Genomic DNA, 21895 nt, shown 5'->3' on the forward strand with positions numbered 1-21895 from the left:
GTCGCCGCCGGCTCCGGCGCCCGAAGAGGCCTCGCCTGGGCCGAAGCCCGAAGACGAGCTGGCCCCGGTGCCCGGGACAATATAAGACATACCCTGAAAGTAAGACATAGTGGGGCTTTGGGGGATAAAAAGAAAGTAAGACACTGTCTTACTTTCGGGGAAACATGGTATGTGTATGAATACTTTAGCTTTCCATATTAATTAGCCGAGGTGGCGCAGTAGGTAGAGTGCAGTACTGCAGGCCATCAAAGCTGACTGCTCTGTCTGCAGGTCAGCGGTTCAAATCTCATCACCGGCTGAAGGTTGACTCAGCCTTCCATCTTTCCGAGACAGGTAAAATGAGGACCCGGATTGTGAGGGCAATATGCTGGCTCTGTTAAAAAGTGCTTTTGGTAACATGTTGTAAGTCGCCCTGAGTCCAAGGAGAAGGGTGGCATTTAAAAAAAATCAAATGAATGAATGAATGAATAAATAAATAAATAAAATTAATTAGCCAAAATACAATAAGGGTTGTTAGAAATTATAAATACAGATGGTCCTAGTGACCGTTCGAAGTTACATCACTGAAAAAAGTGGCCTGACCATTTTTCACACAAACGTTGCAGCATCCTCCAGGGTCACCTAATCAAGATTCAGATGTTTGGCAACCTGTTCATATTTATAATGGTTGCAGTGTCCCAGGCGTCACATGATCAGCTTTTGCCACCTTCTGACGAGCATGGGGAAGCCAGATTCACTTAACAACCATGTTGCTAACTTAACAATTGCAATGATTCACTTAACAACTGGAACCAGAAAGGTTGTAAAATGGGGCAAAATTCACTTAAGAAATGTCTGACTTAGCGACATAATTTTTGGGCTCAGTTGTTGTTGTAAGTCGAGGGCCGTCCCCCTAATCCTTCTCTTCCACTAATAAAAATCCAATCTCGGTTAAAAAGAAAATTAAATGTTACTAAAAATAGCCACCATTGTCAATTCTAATCTATTAGCATACAGTAGTCTAATAACTATAGGAGACTATGTTTATTCAGATTCATGTCTTTATGTTTAATCAATATTTCTTAGCACTGAATGTTGACTGGGATAAGAAAATGGCAGAGACATGATTGTGTGTCTGTGCTTGAAGTCCTGGAAACAAGGTCTTATTGTTACATTATAGTTCGCCTTGGAATGAACCCTGACAATGACATGGTCTGTCAGGAACATTGCATAGAACTAGGTAAGTGCAAATATTTGATAAAGCTTGAAAGCACTGAATCAGGTTTCCCAGTCAAAACAACCATTTAATCTGACAACTCCAAATCAACTTGACCATATGAATCAATTATTCAGATTGGAATCGAATCTGATTTGCATAATCCTTACAGGAATTCTACAGATGAATTGGGAAGGCTCTCTGTCCATTCACATACCTTAGATCAGGGGTCCCCAACCACTGGGCCGCGGACCAGTACCGGGCCGCGGGGCATGTTGCACCGGTCCGTGGAGTCAGCAGCTGCCGACCCTCATGCCGCCACCCCCCCCAGCGCTTCACCTCCCGCCGGGCAAGAGGCCTCGGGAGGCAGGTTCTGCCGGCCACAGGACAATGGACGGGACAGAGGGCCGGGAAGGACCGAGAGGCTCAAGCCTCTTTTGGCTTCTGCCGCGGGGCGCTTTTGCATTTTTGGCTGGGGGGAGGCAGGAGGGCCAGCCTGACCCCCTGTCTCCAGCGCTTAGCCCCCGCTGGGCAAGAGGGCTTGGGAGGCAGGTTCTGCCGGCCCACAGGGCGATGGCGGGAAAGAGGGGCGGGGAGGACCAGCACCCCCATGCTTAATCCCGCCCCCAACCAAACCCCTTTCCACCCCCACCGGGCCATAGAAAAATTGTCTTGCTGAAACTGGTCCCTGGTGGAAAAAACGTTGGGGACCACTGCCTTAGATGGAATAAAGGCACATGGAAAACTTACTTTTGGCTGCATCTGGTGACCATCAGCCCAGATCTTTGTTGCACAGTTCTGACCAACTTTTATTGATTCTTCTAAAGCAGTGTTTCCCAACCTTGGCAACTTGAAGATATTTGGACTTCAACTTCCAGAATTCCCCAGCCAGCGAATGCTGGCTGGGGACTTCTGGGAGTTGAAGTCCAGATATCTTCAAGTTGCTAAGGTTGGGAAACATTGTTCTAAAGAATATTTGTAGCTTTGTAAGCTTTGAGGCCACAATACCCATCTAAAACAGGTTCAGCATGTTTTCTGAGATCTGTTTCTGAGCTTTTGATCTTCTCTGGATTAAGTATCTATTTCTTAGCTCATAGTTTAGCGACCATATTTTCAGAATATAAGAGGCACCAGAGTATAAGACCCACCTTAGTTTTGGGGGGAGGAAAATAGGGAGGAAGGAATCTGGCTAATGTCCTTAGTCTGGTCAGCTTCAGCACGTTATTTTATCCCCTGGTTAGGGTTGGAAAAAAATTTCAGAGGGAGTAGCAATGAAAACAACCCTGCAAAGACTTAGGGCAGAAAAAAAACACCTTTTTTGGAGGGAGTACCAATGAAAACAAGCCTGCAAGCTGGAAAGATCATTAGCACTGCATTAGGGCTGGGGGAAAAGGCTTTGAAAAAGCTATGTTCGGAGAATAAGAGGCACCCAAATTTTCAGCCTCTTTTAGAGGGTGGAAGGTCCATGTTATACTCTGAAAATATACAGTATTTATCAGTTTTAGGAAGAACTGGTTTACAATAACAATGGATTTTCCCTTTCCAAAGGGAAAAGTCTAGTCAGTGACGGGCAGCAGACAGTACGCTCGGGTGCTGCGTCCTGGTAGGAAATTCCGGGGTGCCTGCACAAATGCGTGCCCCCAATGCGGCCCGTGTGAGATTTTGCTTCTGCGCATGCTCAGCAAGTGAAATCTTGTGAGAGGACACTCGCGCAAGTGAGATTTCGGTGATTTTTGCTGATTTTTTTTGCTTTTACGCAATGCAAACATTGCCGAAACCTAACTCTTGCGACGGCCTCGGAGGGCACACTGGTAGGAGGTAAATCAAGTGGCTCTTTGCTGAGTCTAGTAAATATTATACCAAGCCATGAAATAGCGTGCTTGGTTCTCTGTGAGAATTCTGTGTTTTTCTTCTGTGTTCTGTGAATAAGAAATTCGAAGGTGGGTATTTCTTAAGAAAAGATGCCATATAGAAAAGCATACAACTTTTCTCTCGAATTACAAGTCCTTCTTCAGCCTTTACAAGCTTGGAGAAGGTCTGGATCAGCAGCTCATTATTCTGAATGTTGATTGTTCTGCTTGAACAACTACTTCCAACTATCTCCAGAAAATTTCACAAGATTGGCACCACAGATGCATAGTTACCAGGAAATGTTTCTATAAATATCTTTGAGCATGATCTAATATTTAGTTTCAATTTTTGCCCTCTCATGGAAATGAAGTTGCCGCCTCTGCTAACATCTCTGGGACCTGATTATCCAAAGCAAATGATAGTGGGTTTTTTTTTTTTGTTTGCTTTTGGGTTTTCTCTTTTTTATTGTTATTCTTCAAACTTTGAAAGTTTGATTTTAGTTGCACTCCCTCTATTTCCAGGTTCAAAATGCTTAATGTGGTTTGAACATGTTTTCCCTTTATATCCCTCAAGATCTTTTTGCATTAAGGTTTTTGATTACATTTGTCTTTTAAAAGAAAATGATAAATACCAATATAATCAGAAGCATACAATCCCTGGGAACATTTGTCATCACAGTGTTATTATAGTTTATTTCATTATTGTGTAGCAAGAAAAGCAAACAATGGGATTTTTTTTTCAAGGGTATGAGAACTGTACTGTTAAGACATGAATAAAATTCTTATTGCATTACATATATCAACAATATTCGGGTTTTCCTTTAACACATTGTTGTCTGCATTGTACATTGTAAAACACTAAAAGTATGTTCACATCTTATATATAGAAAACGTCTTTCCCATCCTCCCTTGGAGGCCCCCTGGAGGCAGAAAATGGCCCATTTGCCGACTTCCGGTTAGACGAGAAGTCCTGTTTTTTTTCCCCTCCACAGGCTTCATTGCCTTTCTAGGAGTCTGGGGAAGGTGAAAGCCGAATGCACCGAATTTCCCAACTTGTAACAGGCCATTTCTGGCCTCCGGAGGGCCACCAGAGGGAGGCTATTTTCACCCTCCCCAAGCTCCTAGAAAGGCTCTGAAGCCTGGGGAGAGCAAAAAAAATGGCATTTCCAGTCCAACTGGAACTCAGTAAATGGGCCATTTCCAGGCTCTGAAGAACCTCTGGGGGGGTGTTTTCACCCTCCCCATGCTCCTAGAAAGGCTCTGGAGCTTGGGGAGAACAAAAAGTGGGCCTTCCCCACCCCCCTCCGGAGGCTGAAAACAGCCTATTTATCAACTCGCAGTGGGCCCAGAAGGTCCCAAAATCAGCTGATTAGCAAGCGCATGCGTGTTGGACCTGAGTTTGCATGCCTGCCAATATGATTCCATGTACCACTTGTGGCAAGTGTGCCATAGGTTCGCAATTATTGTCCTGTAGTGTCAGTGTTGAGTAGTCTGGGAATCACACTGAGGTAACAGCTTAAATCCAAGATTAATCTTGTTCACAGAATAGTTGTGAGGATAAAATGGGTTTATACTGTCCAATCATTGTGTTTGGTCCTCCTTAGGTGTGACATACTTTAGGATACTTGGAGTGTTATCATATCTCTCCCACCCACACATACTTACTTACTGACTTACTTATTTATTTATTAAATCTTCTGAAGATTAAATGTTCTTAATCCTCCATAGGATACAGCAAATTTGAATTATTTCCCCCACCTTTCATCCAAGTCATCAATAAAAATGGCATGAACAACAAAAATAGGATTTAATATTGAATAATGTAATTAGCTCATAATCAGAATGCCATGGACTTTTTTTTTCTCAAATACTCTATTGAGATCAAGGCACATATGCAGCAAAAACCACTATCTCTAAAGAATATATAAAAACTGATTCGACACAAAATGTAACCCTTCCCTGGTACAGAGCTGAAGGGATTGGATACTTTAGCCTAGAGGATAATTCTCTGCCTTACCAGGCAAAGGTTGCAGGTTCAAGTCCCAGTGGGTATGGCTAGCTGATGAGGCCAAAATAAGGCCGAAATAGATCTATCCTAGTCTCCCTTAATTTTCAAATTCAGCTTAAACATGTGACACACACACACACACACACACACACACACATATATATATATATATACACATGCAAACATACATACATACATACATACATACATACATACATACATATATATATATACATATATGAAAACTAGTAATTCCTAAATTGCTCTTTCAGATTTCTCTGAAAAATAATCTGCTTTAGAATCTTACCTGATATCCATGTATAGTGTCAGCCCTCCTGACTACGTGAGCTAATTCTTCTTTATTGAAGGGTTCCTTAATAGAATATTGCAAGTTTTAAGGGATGTGATAGAATATAGCTATGCCAGAAGTGTAGGAGGGAGGAGATTTTTCCAGGGAGAAAAGAGGCAAAGTATTTCGGAATTTTAGATATGCAGAGAGAGGGCAAAGGCACATATACACAGCAGTGCATAGGACATATGTAGTAGTTATGCGTATTTGTGTTTTAGTCTGGCAAGATTTCTGTGTATAGGCAAGCAAAATAAATAAAATACTTTGTAGTAACTCTTGTTCTTGATTCCTTGGGCTTCACAAAGTAGAAACTTCCAGCCACCCCTTTTAACAATTAGGTGGGTCCTCCCTAAGTTTCTTTGGAGATTCATGTCTCTCTTACTCCTAGGTCTCTGAGTTCACCCACACATGCCTTTACAACTGGTCTATATTTTTTCTTAAAGTTTTTCACCTTTTTCTCTTTAACTCTTTCTTTTTATCCATTTGTCTGGGAATTTGCTATTTTCCAATACTTTTCAAAAATAATAAATTTTGGGCAGATCACCAGCAACCTCTCCAAGATGCAATATTTTTGGTTGTGGAGCTTTAAATTAGTTCAGAGTAAAAACTGTTTTTCCTGACCATGTTTTTATTAGTCTTATGCTTCCATTCTGTTCTGTCATCTTGCTCTCCACAACTGGCTGGCAGAACATACAGTATATTTCCTTCTCAAAGAAGAGTGTGGCAAAATAAGAGTTGCTTGAGTCATTTCACATGTTTCCTGTTACAGCTAAGCATTTGATGTTTTGACGTATACTAATATGTATTTTTTGAAATCAGGAGAGAGAGAAAAAAATCCTGCAAGCTTAAATAAAAGCCCAGATTCCCAGTGAACTGTGGAATTCTCAAAATGTTTCAAGTTCCATTATTCTTTTCTGTGATTACCGTATATCATTTGGCCCAAAATGAAGAAATAAATGTAATACATAGGCAAGACAGAACTTTGTTACATAAGAATAGGTGTACTATGTAACTACCGGACAATTAAGCCATCAATCAAATTTCAGATAATTTTAGTAATTAATTGCCACAATCTTTCTCACAGGAGGGGAAAAGGGGATGCAGTCATTTACCTGTTGCACATTTCAATTTATTTTTACCCCTAAAACAATATTTTTGCTTTCAGCTGAACTATAGCAAATTTGGCTTTAAAAGTTTAAATGAAAACCTATGGATTTCCCAGTGTACGAAAAACAAAAATTATTGTTTACTTTCTTAGGGGAGATACCTCAGATTCAAAGAATCTGTTTTAGTCCTCACCTACACCCAGGCAAACTACTCACTCAGTCACTCAGCTTTAAAGAGCATTAGCAGTATACATCAAAATCTAACTGATGGCCAAACAAAGGGGCTACCCTTTGAAAAGCGTTCGGAAACTACATATTGTGCAAAATGCAGCCGCACATGCAGTCATGGGCTTGCCCAGACATATGTATATTTCTCCAACACTCCGTGGTCTGCATTGGCTGCCAATTGGTTTCTGGACTCAATTCAAAGTGTTGGTTATGACCTATAAAGCCCTACATTGCATGGGACCAGAATACCTCCGAGACCGCCTTGTGCCGCATGAATCCCAGCGACTGGTCAGGTCGAACAGAGTTGGCCTTCTTCAGGTCCCATCAACAAGTTTGGTGGGACCTAGGGGGAGAATCTTCTCTGTGGGGGCCCCGGCCCTCTGGATTTGTACTGCCCCCACCCACCTCGCCTTCCGTAAGAGTCTAAAGTCTCATTTATGCCGCCAGGCTTGGGGCTATTAGATCCTTGTCCCCTGGCCAATGAATGTGTTGAGAGAATGTTGAGTGAATGGAATGATTGTTTTTTATGCTTTTTTGGGGGGGGAGGTGTTAGATTTTTTAAAATTAATTAATTGGATTCAGGATATTGTTCACTGTTTATTATATGTTGTGAGCCTCCCCGAGTCCTCGGAGAAGGGCAGCATAGAAATTCAATAAATGAATGAATGAATGAATGAATGAATGAATGAATGAATGAATGAATGAATGTGACATTGGTTTTCACCCATCACAATGCAATCTTTCATGGACATGGATATTACTTGTGTACTTTCCGGTCACAATTCAAAGTGTTGGTTATGACCTATAAAGCCCTTCATGGCACCGGACCAGATTATCTCCAGGACCGCCTTCTACCACACGAATCCCAGCGACCAGTTAGGTCCCACAGAGTGGGCGTTCTCTGAGTCCCATCAACTAAACAATGTCATTTGGCGGGACCCATGGGAAGAGCCTTCTCTGTGGTGGCTCCAGCCCTCTGGAACCAAATCCCCCCAGAGATTAGAACTGCCCCCACTCTCCTCGCCTTTCGTAAGCTCCTTAAAACCCACCTCTGCCGTCAGACATGGGAGAACTGAGATATTTTCCCCCCCAGGCCTCTACAATTTATGCATGGTATGTTTGGTTTTATAAATAAGGGTTTTTTAGTTGTTTTAGTATTGGATTGTTACATGCTGTTTTTATCACTTGTTAGCCGCCCCGAGTCCGGCATACAAATACAATAAATTTGGGGCGGCATACAAATACAATAAATAAATAAATAAATATGTGGCATGGCAGTGCTCTTCCCTTTGCTCTTCCTGTCTGCAGAGCGGGACAGGAATTTCAAGCGAATCTAAGTTGAGCCACCCATTTTAAAAGTAAGCCATTTGTGGGAAAACATAGTCATCCCATCAGTTATGTTCAGTAGCTAACACCAAGCCACAAACTTTTTTTATTGATTGATTGATTGATTGTTAGAGTTGAAAGGGACCGTGCAGGTCATCGTCCAACCCCCTGCCTGAGCAGGAACCCTATAGCACCCCAGCCAAATGGCAGTCCAATATACTCTTTAAAATGTCCAGAATATTGGAGTTCACAATGTCCGCTGGTAGGTTGTTCCACTGGTTGATCGCTCTGACCATCAGGAAGTTCTTCCTTATTTCCAGGTTGAATCTCTCCTTGGTCAGCTTCCAGCCATTGTTCCTCATCCGGCCCTGTAGTGCCCTGGAGAATAAAGTGATCCCTGCCTCTCTGTGGCAACCCCTCGTATATCTGTAGACTGCTATCATGTCCCCTCTGGCCCTCCTTTTCTCTAGGCTATCCATGCCCAATTCCCGCAGTCTCTCTTCGTAAATCTTGGTTTCTAGTCCCATAATCATTTTGGTTGCTCTTTTCTGCACCTTCTCCAGAGTTTCAATGTCTTTTTTGAAGTGTGGTGACCAGAACTGAACACAGTACTCCAGGTGTGGTCTGAACAGGGCGTAGTAGAGTGGTATTAAGACTTCCCTGGTCTTGGAATATATTCCCCTGTTGATGCAGTTTAGGATTGTATTGGCTTTTTTGGCCGCTGCTGCACATTGTTGGCTCATGTTTAGTTGATTATCCACCAAGACTCCGAGATCTCTTTCGCAGTCGCTACTGGTAAGAGGGGTTTCTCCCAGGCTGTATGTGTGTCCAGGTTTTTTTTTTACCTAGGTGAAGGACTTTGCTCTTGTCAATGTTGAACATCATTTTGTTAGTATGGGCCCACTGTGTTAGTCTGTTCAGGTCTTTCTGTATTTTGAGCCTGTCTTCTAGGGTATTGGCTACCCCCGCCAGCTTGGTGTCGTCTGCGAATTTGATTAGTTGCCCTTCTGTTTCCTCGTCCAGGTCGTTGATGAAAATGTTGAAGAGCACAAGGCCCAGGACAGAACCCTGTGGTACCCCACTGCCTACCTTCATCCATGTGGATTTGGAACCGTTGAGGACAACTCATTGGGTGCAGTTGGTCAGCCAACTGTTAATCCATCTGCATGTGTTGTAATCTAACCCGCTTTTTCTAATTTGTTGATTAGGAGATTGTGGTCAACTTTATCAAAAGCTTTGCTGAAGTCTAAGTATATGAGGTCCACTACGTTGCGCTGGTCTACTATTTTGGTTATGATGTTGAAAAAGGATATGAGATTGGTTTGGCATGATTTGTTTCTGACAAACCCGTGTTGGCTGTTGAATATTATCTTGTTTGTTTCCAGGTAGTGGCAAAGCTGTTTTTTTAAATTATTTTCTCCAGTATTTTTTCAGGTATAGAAGTGCCTGGATCCGTCTTTTTACCTTTTTTGTGGCTGGGAACTACATCAGCTCATTTCCAGTTTTCTGGTAGGTCTCCAGTGGCCCAAGATTTTTGGTAGATGAGGAGAAGAGGTTCCGCTATGGTGTCTGCCAGTTCTTTTAGGACTCTGGGGTGAAGTCCGTCAGGTCCCGGTGATTTGTACTCATTGAGCTCCCACAAGTAGTCCCTAATAGTAGCTTTATCTGCGTTGAGTTCGGTTCTGGGGCTGTTTATTGCAGTTAAGTTATGAGGCCTTGTACTCTGATATTAGAAAACCTGTGGAGGAAGTAGAGTTGACATATGGCGATGTTGGCACTGGGTCTCAATGCAGAAGACCGATTCCACAGGAAACCCTGTAGTATATGACTTGTATCCTACAGCTACATCTATTAGCCCCTTTTCCACTAAGCCCATGACTGAGCTACTGCAATATATCAAGTTCAGTTACTAAGCACCTGGGAACTCTCCTATTTCCCTCCATTGTACCAATAAAGAAGATGATTTGTAGGTCACGGTTGAAATGAGGGTTCTATGGTGCTCCCTGAGCTCAGCTGTTTCTTGCAGATGTTTCATAACCAAACATCATCCATGTAGTAAGCAGTGGGGTTTACTCTTAATTTATATTCTAGTGGCTTGCCCTGTGAGTTTTAAAAAGAGAGCTATGTAATATAACAATGTAGTCTAATGGATAAATTACAGCCATATCTCTCTCGACTAAAAATGTCATAAGAACGATCTTGGATAACATAGCTACCTTTCAGTATTTTCATCAAATTGAGTGGAATGAGCAGAGGGAACATACTTACACCAGCTTCTTGAGTTTTAGGAAAGAAATGAAGCATAGCAGTAAAATAAACAACTATATATTGGGCTAGATACCTTTTGATGCGCAGTGATGAGTATCAAAACACATATAGAAACCACTACATTGCAGATTTACTATAGAGTGGTACATCTACCTTAGAACGACTCTACTTACAAACTTTTCAAGATAAGAACCGGGTGTTCAAGATTTTTTTTGCCTCTTCTCAAGAACCCTTTTCCACTTACAAACCTAAGCCTCTGAAACTGTATCTGGAAAAGGCAGGGAGAAGCCTCTGTGGGGCCTCTCTAGGAATCTCCTGGGAGGAAACCGGCATGGAAAAGGTGGGGAGAAGCCTCTGTGGGGCCTCTCTAGGAATCTCCTGGGAGGAAACTGGGCCACAAAAGACAGGGAGAAGTCTCTGTGGGGCCTCTCTAGGAATCTCCTGGAAGGAAACAGCACCGGGAAATGGCATGGAGAAGCCTCCGTGGGGCCTCTCTAGGAATCTCCTAGGAGGAAATAGGGCCTCCACTCTCCCTGTGGTTTCCCCAATCGCATGCATTATTTGCTTTTACATTGATTCCTATGGGAAAAATTGCTTCTTCTTACAAACTTTTCTACTTAAGAACCTGGTCATGGAATAAATTAAGTTTGTAAGTAGAGGTACCACTGTATTTGCTTCATATTTCATCTCCTGCGCTATTCATATTCATTAATATTATCAGCTGGCTAAGTTAATAAAGATCTTCTCCTCTTTTCTGCCTCTTCTATCCTCTCTTCTCCTCCCCTTCCCTCTTCTTTACCACTTTTAATTCAAATGATGGCACCCTTTATCCAAGGCATTTGTGTAGATTAGGGTGCAGGAAAATGTAAGACTGATTCTGAATATGAACTAAACATGCATAAGTTGTGTGCATGAAAATTCTTTCAAGAGCCCAGTTTTCCCCTCTCTCTAAGAGTCCTCTATTGCAGTGTTTCCCAACCTTGGCAATTTGAAGATATTTGGACTTCAATTCCCAGAATTCCCCAGCCAGCAAATGCTGGCTGGGGAATTCTGGGAGTTGAAGTCCAGATATCTTCAAGTTGCCACAATTGGGAAACACTGCTCTATTGAGTATATACAGGGGAACTGTAGTACATATTGTACATATCAGGACCAGAATATCCCACACAGATGTGAAGAGACAAGGGCCAGAAGGCACCAGGGCTCTCCCCTCCCCCTAGACATTCATATCCTGACATATGTTGCATGATTATAAACTGGTATGTGTAATGCAAATGGACCTTCTGGCTATACAAATGTTATATTCTTATTACACAGAGCCCACTGAGGCAAGCACTACTTTAATCTTTCCGCTTGACAATGCATATGTGTTAAAGCTGTTATTTGACAGCATTCTTTGCTGCCAGTCCAATTGGGGTGAAATGCTCAAAAAAACCCCGACGCAAGCTTAGAGCATCCCTTGAAACCAGATGCAATGTGCTGATTTGGAGCAGGACTGCAAGGTCTTTCCACTAATCTCTCCAAGAATGAGAAAGAAGAGGACAACCACCACCCGCTGATTATCGGCATTTCCCCATTGTTCTTATGAACCGACTTCAGTGTAAAGGCTAGAGATGGAAATAATCTTTTTGTTTATTATTCTTCTGCCTGTACAAGGTTACTCTCTCATTATCATGATTTCTAATGTGTATCTAAAGAGTCCCAAGAGGAAAAGATTTCACCACTTCCTTTTCAGATGCTTTTGCAGCCCAAAGATTTTACTGCCAGGAAGCTGTTGCTGAGATTTAACTTGCTCCTTCAGCTTTAAGTTGTCCTTTTATCATTTTCCTGCTGTTGAGTGGTTTGTTATCCCAAAATAAATTGAATGCTGGTTGACAGGCATAAAGATTTTTTTTTCTAGTTTGGAAGTGAAGAAAGAGTGATTAACAATAATTTTACTGAACTGAAATGATGAGATAACCATATCGCTGATATTAAATTAAAACAAGGATGATTGGGTATAATGTTTATTTGTTTGTTTGTTTGTTTGTTTGAGTTGAAAGGGACCTTGCAGGTCATCAAGTCCAACCCCCTGCTTAAGCAGGAAACCCTATACCACCCCAACCAATCTCCTCTTGAAAATGTCCAGAGTTGGGGCACTCATAACTTCCGCTGGAAGGCTGTTCCACTGGTTGATCTCTCTGACTGTCAGGAAGTTCTTTCTTATTTCAAAGTTGAATCTCTCCTTGGTCAGCTTCCATCCGTTGTTCCTCGTCTGGCCCACTGGTGCCCTGGAAAATAGTGTGCCTCCCCCTCCTCTCTGTGACAACCTCTCAAGTACCTGTACTGTTTATTTATTTATTTATTAGATTTGTATGCCACCCCTCTCCGAAGACTCAGGGCGGCTAACAACAATAAAAAAGACAATGTAAACAAATCTAATATTAAAAATAATCTAAAAAACCCCAATTTAAAGAACCAATCATACCATACAAGCATACCATGTATACATTCTATAAGCCTAGGGGGAAGGGAAAATTTCAATTCCCCCATGCCTGATGACAGAGGTGGGTTTTAAGGAGCTTGCGAAAGGCAAGGAGGGTGGGGGCAACTCTGATATCTGGGGGGAGCTGGTTCCAGAGGGTCGGGGCCGCCACAGAGAAGGCTCTTCTCCTGGGTCCCACCAAACGACATTGTTTAGTCGACGGGACCCGGAGAGGCCAACTCTGTGGGACCTAACCGGTGGGTGGGATTTGTATATTGTATACTGCTATCCTGTCCCCAAATGTTGAATTTGTTGGGTTCATTGCGCTTACCTCATGAGGGAGTGACTTGTGTTTTTTGAGATTTTTTTTTGCAGATTCTAAACATTGTCACTTTCCAGTTTTCTTTTTATTTTAGTATTTAACCCCCACCCCCTCGATGGTGAAGGTAGCAGCATCTACTTTGATCGATTTTCAAAAGTCAGGCAGGATTTTAATCTGTTTTAGGACATGGATAGAAGACCATTAGAGAAATTTTTAAAAATGTAACTCAGAAAAAGGCAATGGTTTATAATTGCCAATCAATTATAGGGTTACATCAGGCAGAACCAGAGGGAGTTTTTACTTTGATGTAGTCCAGCCTTATTAACAACAAAACTGAATATGGCAACGAGTCCTAGATCCGTCGTTCTCAACTTTTTCTTCACCACGGAACACCTTTAAATACCACTTGTGGCCAGAGACCATAGCCAAGGCCCATCAAGACTTGATTCAAGATTTAAATCATAACACTTTTTCAAAACTTCACAGACTCCTGTGATGACATTGCAGCCCCCAGGGGTCCATGGACCACAGGTTGAGAACTACTGTCCTGGTTTATAAATTATTCAAATGAGGACAAAGGTGGTTTAGCTGTGAACACTGATTTATTTATACATATTTTATCAAAGGGCCTGTAAAACATCTATCAAAAAGAATGTATGTGGCCCCCCATCTGGAGACTGATACCAAAACGACAATTTAAAGCAAGAACAAAAATTTAATGCCACCATCAGTCCCCTCCAACGCAGCTAACATTGCTATCTTAAGACTCCAACCTCACCCTTTGCTTGGGTGAAGAACAATAGTGGGTTGTAAATTATTTTGCCACTGGTTCATGTCCACAATGCTTCTGCACATGCACAGAAGCATCCCAGGCAGGTGTAGAATAACTGTAACTGTAAAATAAGTTTATCCATTTTGCACATTCTAGTATTTTTTAAATTACCATATCCTTGGTTGGTATGGTTTTCACCCCCAGTTCTGTGTGAAGATCAGTCTGGCCGCAGCCAATACATGTACTATCAAATTATAGTTGGCCTTTTCATGTTGTCCTCTGATTATTCCTAATAAAAATATCTCGTGTTTAAATTCTAACGCTAATTTTAATATTTCTTTTACCATATTTTGATCCATAATCCAGAATTTCCTTGTTTCTGGGCATAGCCACCACATGTGGTAGTAAGCAGAATTCTGTTTCATTTTCATTTTAATAGCAGAAAAATAGCTAAATGCCTGAGTCCCTGCCTCCCCGCTTCCCTCTCTCCTTCCAACCTTCCTTCCTTCCTTCCTATCTTCCTTCCTTCCTTCCTATCTTCCTTCCTTCCTTCCTATCTTCCTTCCTTCCTTCCTATCTTCCTTCCTTCCTTCCTATCTTCCTTCCTTCCTATCTTCCTTCCTTCCTTCCTTCCTTCCTTCCTTCCACCCACCATCCAGTAGACTTTGGACAGCTTACAAAACATACAAGCAGTTTAAAATATGCAACAAAAAGAACCAGCCAGAATTAAAACAACCAAAACAATAATAATAACAACTACACCAATTTCCCTAGACTGAGATCACATCCAGAACTCATACCTGCCTTCAGTATTGTCAAAAACAGTAGATAGATAATGAATTATGTTTTAAAAGGTCTAGTGGTTTACTTTAAACACACAATGGATCATTCAATTATTGGGAGCAAAATTCATCTCCTTTCAATCTTGTAAGTTACTGTTTTTTTCTATTACCATCCAAAAAGTCAAGATGCAGCCAGGCAAATACGATCAAAGTTTCTACCATTCTTTTATGTCTGCCACACATTTAAAAAACCCAGTGGGAGCCACAATCTACAATTTTGGCTGCCAACTGAATTTTTCTGACCATATTTTGTGTATGGGAGCGGAGAATAGTCTGTCTGTCTTTGAGTGCTTGAAATATCCACTCAAAATGTATAGCCAAGGGAGCATGCACATATTTCATAAACAGAGAGGCATCTCATATGGCCTTAGAAAAGTTCACTATCTGACTGGCAGGTTTACCAAAATATTAATTCTGGGAATTTGAGCAGATTATGTCTGCTAAAGTAAACAAGACAGGAATGGGGAAAAAAGGTATCAGTCAATCAATAAGTGAACATTGTACCTTTTTCTTTTGTGGCTCTAGGTAAAACAAATAAAGTCAGGCCCTGGAAATTCTCCAGGGCAAAATCCATAGAGATTTTGCTCTTCTTTGTTTCCATTCATTCTACCGACTTTTAGAAGAAAACATGCAACAGATTGTGCTCATGGGTCCCAGGTATACTTGAAGCTTGAGTTTTCAAACAAGCTTGAGGACTAGAAGTCATTTATTCATTCATTCAGATGCCCCTTTCAACAAAATGGGTGGTTGAGTGATTCACAAAACATAAAAACATACCAAACAACATACACAAAAATAAAAAACAACTATAACTCATCAAAACCATAGTTGAACACAGATAGCATGCTTATCTTGTTGGATCTGGCAGGACAAGCAAATAGAATATTGGTAGTACAGTTTTCCCTCGATTTTTGCAGGGGATGCGTTCCGAGGCTGCCCGCGAAAGTTGAATTTCCGCGAAGTAGAGATGCGGAAGTAAATACACTATTTTTGGCTATGAACAGTATCACAAGCCTTCCCTGAACACTTTAAACCCCTAAAGTGCAATTTCCCATTCCCTTAGCAACCATTTAGATCATTACTTACCATGTTTATTTATTAAAGTTTATTTAAAAAAATATTTATTAAAGGCAGATTAAAGTTTGGCGATGACATATGACGTCATCAGGCAGGAAAAACCGTGGTATAGGGAAAAAATCTGCAAAGTATTTTTTAATTAATATTTTTGAAAAACTGTGGTATAGACTTTTCGCGAAGTTCGAACCCGCGAAAATCGAGGGAACACTGTATACCAACCTGCCTGAGCAAACCATGGATCAACGTGGCAAGATAACAAGAATTGCTTTTTTTTCTTGGGGTTGGATAAATTATTTTGTTGCTTTCTTTGTCCCTGATTGGTTCTTGACATATTCTGGTCACTTCTCAATTGCAGGTTGAAAAAACTCTTCCGCATGTAACAGCAAACGAAACAAACCATTTATAAAGCTGAAACATATGATAAATGAGAGCTTGAGATTCAGTGTGATAATTAACCTTGTTTAATACAGTCCTAAAAAAACAGGCCTCGTTTAGCTCTATTGTTTCATCATTTTGTTTTAAGTGTGTAACATCCTGCCTGCAATTGGTACGCTGACGGAAAACTGTCACAACAGTGATCATTGCAATCTAGAAGTTAAGTTTGACTGAAACATATGTCTTCAATTTTAATAGCTCAGCTTCCCAGATGCCCTAGAGGAGAATATTGCCTGAGAAGGAGCTTTTCATGTAAGAATAATTTGTGTTAAGTAGCTCAGTGATCTGTTTGTTAGGTTAGAGCTGACAGTTTGTTTATATTTCTAAAGGGCTATGATGAATGGGGGAGAAGTTGATGCTAATTAGCCTAAATTGTTCCTAAGAATGCAGAACGCTTTGCCAGTTCCATTGTTTCTGTTTCTTTGCACTTTTTCAATAATTGAATGGAGCTCAGATCATTCATCATAATTTCAGGCAAGCTGGAAATAAGTGAATAGAGCACGGGCCTGCCCATGCAATGGAAGATGTCACGGGAGAGGTCAATTAGGTAAGACAACCTAGGACTCTTGTGTAGATTCAGGAGAGCTGAATGTGGTCTTCAAAGAAATTAATGCTGTCATTAAACACTTGGCTACTTAAAAGGTTGCTGGGCCCAGTAAACATATTTCTTTTTTTGTCCTTAGATCTTAACCCCAAGATGTAGGCTGGTGACATCCTATACTTAAAAACATATTACCTCTCCAGCAATGTATAAAATGCGATGGCCGCAGAAAGCCTGATGGGAGCTTGAGGTCTCCTGGTGGCAAAGGGAAGGTATGCTATTCAGGGGATGTTAAGGAATGGAAATAATCAGCTATACAAGAAAATGAGCAACAGAGCCCATGGGTGTAATGAATAAACTACAGGACAGGATCAACCTTCCTCTATTTGATATGTATAAATACATTATGTATAAATAGTACTTCTCAGAATTGCAAGATGGCATAATGAAAGAAATTCAGGGTGGACAACACATATGAAGAGCACCAAAGCTTGATTAGACAGAGTAGTTTGCATGAAGGTCTAGACATGACTGATACATCTAGAATAGAATAAAATAGAATAGAATAATAATTATTATTATTATTTATTATATTTGTATGCCGCCCCTCTCCACAGACTTGGGGCGGCATGCAAATCTAATACATAATAATAATTATTCTATTCTATTCTGAGTTTTTTTTATTAATATTGTTTCTTCATTGCTTATTTGACCCCATGGCAATCATTAAGTGTTGTACCTCATGATTGTTGAAAAATGTATCTTTCTTTTATGTACAGTGAGAGCATATGCACCAAAGACAAATTCCTTGTGTGTCCAATCACGCTTGGCCAATCTCCGAAGACTATGCTCTCACTGTACATAAAAGAAAGATACATTTGTCAAGGATCATGAGGTACAACACTTAATGATTGTCATAGTGGTCAAATAAGCAATGAGGAAACAATCGATATTAATAAAAAATCTTAAGGATACAAGCAACAAGTTACAGTCATACGGTCATAAGTGTTAGGAAAGTGTTAGGGTGATAGGAATGATGGGGGAAAAACTAGTAATAATAGTAGTGCAGACTTAATAAATAGTTTGACAGTGTTGAGGGAAATATTTCTTTAGTAGAGTGATGGCGTTCTGGAAAAAGCTGTTCTTGTATCTAGTTGTCTTGGTGTGCAGTGCTCTGTAGCGACGTTTTGAGGGTAAGAGTTGAAACAGTTTGTGTCCAGGATGTGATAGGTCAGTAAATATTTTCAGCGCCCTCTTTTTGACTCATGCAGTATACAGGTCCTCAATGGAAGGCAGGTTGGCAGCAATTGTTTTTATGCAGTTCTGATTATCCTCTGAAGTCTATATCGGTCCTGTTGGGTTGCCGAATCAAACCAGACAGTTATAGAGGTGCAGATGACAGACTCGATTCCTCTGTAGAAAGGTGAATGAATCCTTTAATTTTCAAAACCAAGTGATGATTTAAATCCAAATCTTCCTAGTCTTGCACTCTACCAGAGTATATGCTGGTGTGATATATTTTATTGTTTTAATTATGTTTTACTTTTCTAAAATAATCCTCCCTCCTTCTTTCTTTCTCTCCCTCTTTTCTCTCTCTTACTCACACACGTACACACACACATTATATAGACATTTATAAAATCCATGTTAAAGTGCAAGCAAAAAACTACACATGTCAAATCCAGGCCTTAGCATTCTTTTTTAATTTATGCACATATAGTATCGCAGGAAGAGATGGAATAAATTTGTGGACTGTGGCAAATGAGAGAACATTTTTGAATCAGGATCTTTAAAAGGGGTGAAATTTGAGTATGATTAAGTTAGGAAAAAGACTCATATACAGCGGAAGTCAGAGACACTGTATACATTATAGACATGTCATCCCCCTCCCCAATTCCCTTTTATAGCTTGTTTAGGCTTTTATACAAATTGTGAAGGAATTTGCAGTTCTGAGAACAGAATTCTATGTTTCTCTAAACTTTTATAGGAGTGCAAAGCACAACAAAATACAAAGAAATAGCAATTAGTACTTAGTATTCTGATCAGGAGCAACCCTTGCTGTAGGGCAGACTGGTAGTTTATACTGCCTGGGAGTTTTGTTCACCACTAATTTTCTCGGAAGGAAATGATCCCATGGCTTATGCTATCCACGTTTTCAGCATATTTGCCCTATAATTGGCATTTATTAAAGAGACTTTTGGTTTGATGGATGACTGTCAGCTTTCATGCAAATTACTTCTCTTTTACATTAACTGATTAGAATTCTGCTCTGTTTAAACATAATACTTATTTATTGTATAATTAGAATTTAAAAAACCTTAAATGTTGAACAGAATTAGTAAAGTTTTATTAAAGTGTTTAGTTTGTAATGTTTAGAGAAAAATAACCAAGAAAGTTGGGCATTTTGAGATTGGAAACATCTTAAAACCTTGTAGTATATTGATTACTTTAATTACTTCCTAGTTTCACAAGATGATCCTGTACTAATAAGCCCTGGTGGTGGTGGGGGTGAATAAGTGAGGGGAGAGTGCTACCAAGTTACATTTCTCATATCTTTGCCATCTTAAATATATAAACAAGCAGTATCTATCACCTATCACCCATCTGCTCCCACTTATGACTGTATGACTGTAACTTGTTGCTTGTATCCTTATGATTTGTATTAATATTGATTGTTTCCTGATTGCTTATTTTTACCCTATGACAATCTTTAAGTATTGTATGTCATGATTTTTAACAAATGTATCTTTTTAAATGTACACTGAGAGCATATGCACCAATGACAAATTCCTTGTGTGTCCAATCACATTTGGCCAATAAAGAATTCTATTCTATTCTATTCTATTCTAATTCTACTCTACTCTATTCTCTAATTGAAATACTGTTCTGTAAAATATTCTACTGACTTAATTAGACTTACTCTAGGGAGGAACCTATTGTAAGTGATTTCATTATGCAAACTGATATAGATGAACAGATGGATGTTTAAAGTTCTGTAATCATTACAATTGATCACCCATGTCTGGGTTGGTTATATAGCTTGTATTTTTATAGTAAACTTCAATTGGTAATTTTAAGGATAGTAGTAAATATGATCAAACATTGAAATAACTAGTGTGACCATATAGAGCTGAATCAGCGGCGGGTTCCACTTAACTGCATACGTGTGTGCATGTGCAAGAAGCAAAAACACGCCAAAATCTAACAAGGGGACGCTTGCGCATATGTGATTTCAGATATTTTTTTGCATAGAAGCAAAAAAAAAAATCATCAAAATCTCCCGGGCGTGAGCATCGCCTTGCGAGATTTTGCTTCTGCACATGCACAGGAAGTAAAAAAGGGCCCAAAATTAAGAAAAAGAAATGACGCCACCTGCCGGACCAACAAAGACAGCACCAGAGCGGTCATGTGCAGATTGCGCAATCTGGTGGCTGCTACCGGAACAGAGCTCCGGGGTATACTGGTAGCAACTCACCACTGAATATATTTAAGACCTAGTCCAGCATACTAGAAACCAGTTATAGGATGCCTGTGTTTGTTTAGTGCAAGGGTCCCTAGCCCCTTCCAACTCATCAACTCTTCATGAAGAGAAAAGGGGGGACCTGATTGAAACATTTAAATATGTTAAAGGGTTAGTCTGCGGAGAGGGGCGGCATACTACTACTACTACTAATAATAATAATAATAATAATAATAATAATAATAATAATAATAAGAAGAAGAAGAAGAAGAAGAAGAAGAAGAAGAAGAAGAAGAAGAAGAAATAAGGTTCAGGAGGGAAGTGTTTTTAATAGGAAAGTGAACCTAAGAACAAGGGGACACAATCTAAAGTTAGTTGGGGGAAAGATCAAAAGCAACATGAGAAAATATTATTTTACTGAAAGTGTAGTAGATCCTTGGAACAAACTTCCAGCAGACGTGGTTGGTAAATCCACAATAACTGAATTTAAACATGCCTGGGATAAACATATATCCATCCTAAGATAAAATACAGGAAATAGTATAAGGACAGACTCGATGGACCATGAGGTCTTTTTCTGCCGTCAGTCTTCTATGTTTCTATGTTTCTAACTTTGAAAGTGTTCCTCAATCCCCAAACATTTATTATAACAGAGAATAATTCAATAAATACTAGTATTACAATAGTACTACAAATAACAACAACCAATATTAGCTCTTAACTCTTAGGGGTTGATATTGGCCACTTTGATGAACACTGGCTTACTTAGTAATTAAACTCACAATTGTCAATGGAGCTAAGTCCCAATAAATTGTTTCTATGATTATATCTTAAATTAACAGGCATTTGTTATAATCCTGTTAACGTTGTCTGATTGTGAACTATAATCAGGAGTTCAAAAGGATCCCCATTTTTCCCTCCTAATAGTGAACAGAATAGTAAGTAATTCAATCAAATATTTTGGAAGGATTACTTTCCCACTGTTATAAAATAAGCTAAAAGCTTATCATATCTAGCAGCAGAATACATAATAAACTGCAATGATGCCAAAATGACAACAGATGTACCACAATGACATCACTATTCATGTATTGTCATTGGCTCCCTTATAAGTCCATTAAGGATCTGGGTGTCATATGACATCTGGACAATTATCTTTTTTTTAAAGGGTTTTATTGAATATAAACATTAAAAAATGTTAAAAACTACAAAAAATATCAAACAAAACAAACAATACATTTACAAATATACATATAAAACCTCTTAGGTATTTCTATGGTAAATTGTCTTAATGTTAAATTTTCATTTCTATGTAAATCTTATGAACGGTATTTCCTTTACAGTTTTTCTCTGTAAATCTATTAGTAAGTATATCTATCTGTTATGTCCAAAAGTATAGAGTCCTATAGTCATTGTTAAAGTAAATACCAATATATACATTTATACATCTTCTTTTTTCTTTCTATTCTTCCTTTCCAACCAATTATAGCATAAATTCCAAATTCTGGACAATTATCTGGGGCAATTATCATGTATTGGTTCTCTTTCACACTTGACTTACTGCATCTAAAGCCAAACATGAACTGCTAAATGCAATTTAGTTTACTTCAATAGAAGTATTGCTTTCAGATAATAGGATGTGTTGTGATTCA

General features: G+C 39.8%; 1 protein-coding gene across 3 annotated transcripts in view; it reads left to right on the forward strand.

Moving 5' to 3' along the window:
* SLC25A21 (solute carrier family 25 member 21) overlaps nt 1-21895 on the forward strand; it is a 314802-nt gene that overhangs the window by 31830 nt on the left and 261077 nt on the right. The gene's annotated exons all lie outside the window — the stretch shown is intronic.

The sequence above is a fragment of the Erythrolamprus reginae genome, chromosome 1, assembly GCF_031021105.1.
Source record: "Erythrolamprus reginae isolate rEryReg1 chromosome 1, rEryReg1.hap1, whole genome shotgun sequence".
Taxonomy (NCBI): Eukaryota; Metazoa; Chordata; class Lepidosauria; order Squamata; family Dipsadidae; genus Erythrolamprus; species Erythrolamprus reginae.